The sequence below is a fragment of the Propithecus coquereli genome, unplaced genomic scaffold (assembly GCF_000956105.1).
Source record: "Propithecus coquereli isolate 6110/MARCELLA unplaced genomic scaffold, Pcoq_1.0 Scaffold54, whole genome shotgun sequence".
Taxonomy (NCBI): domain Eukaryota; kingdom Metazoa; phylum Chordata; class Mammalia; order Primates; family Indriidae; genus Propithecus; species Propithecus coquereli.
In genome coordinates, this window is record NW_012151285.1 from 6,028,529 (window position 1) to 6,029,111 (window position 583).

A 583-nucleotide genomic window follows, 5' to 3' on the forward strand; every position below is an offset into this window, starting at 1 on the left:
AATGCCTCATTGTTAGTCTTTTGATGCTGTTAAGATTGATCAGATGTTGTCAGCTTGACCCATCTGATTAAAAGTTCCCCATCAGCTTTTTACCTTTTTAATGATTTTGGTTGCCTTTATTGATAATAAGCTAGAGCCATTATTTAATTAGGAGTTACAAAATGGTGATTTTCTAAAGTTATTTCTTCATTTATTAGCTTTGAGTTTCACTGCTAAGAATGACTTTCCCTCATCAACTATGGGTTACCCTGAAGTAGGGCTCATACAAAAAAAGCAGGATAAAAAATCACAAGTTTTCAAAAGAATGAGTTAGTTCCCTAGACTTCTCCAAGGTGACTGATTAATTGGTTTTTCTTTTTAAAAATCATTATGATAGTTGATTTTAATATATATGATTTATTTCAAATACGAATTGTGGATATTATTCCTTTTATGCTCAAGTTTCTCCATCTTTGACCTTCCTTAAATTATCTCCTGAATCCTTTGACATGTTTGCAGTAATTTTGGATAACTTCCTTGCATTATTCATGATAAAATATTCCAGGCTTATCCTGTACATTTTCTGTAGCAGACATGGTATCAG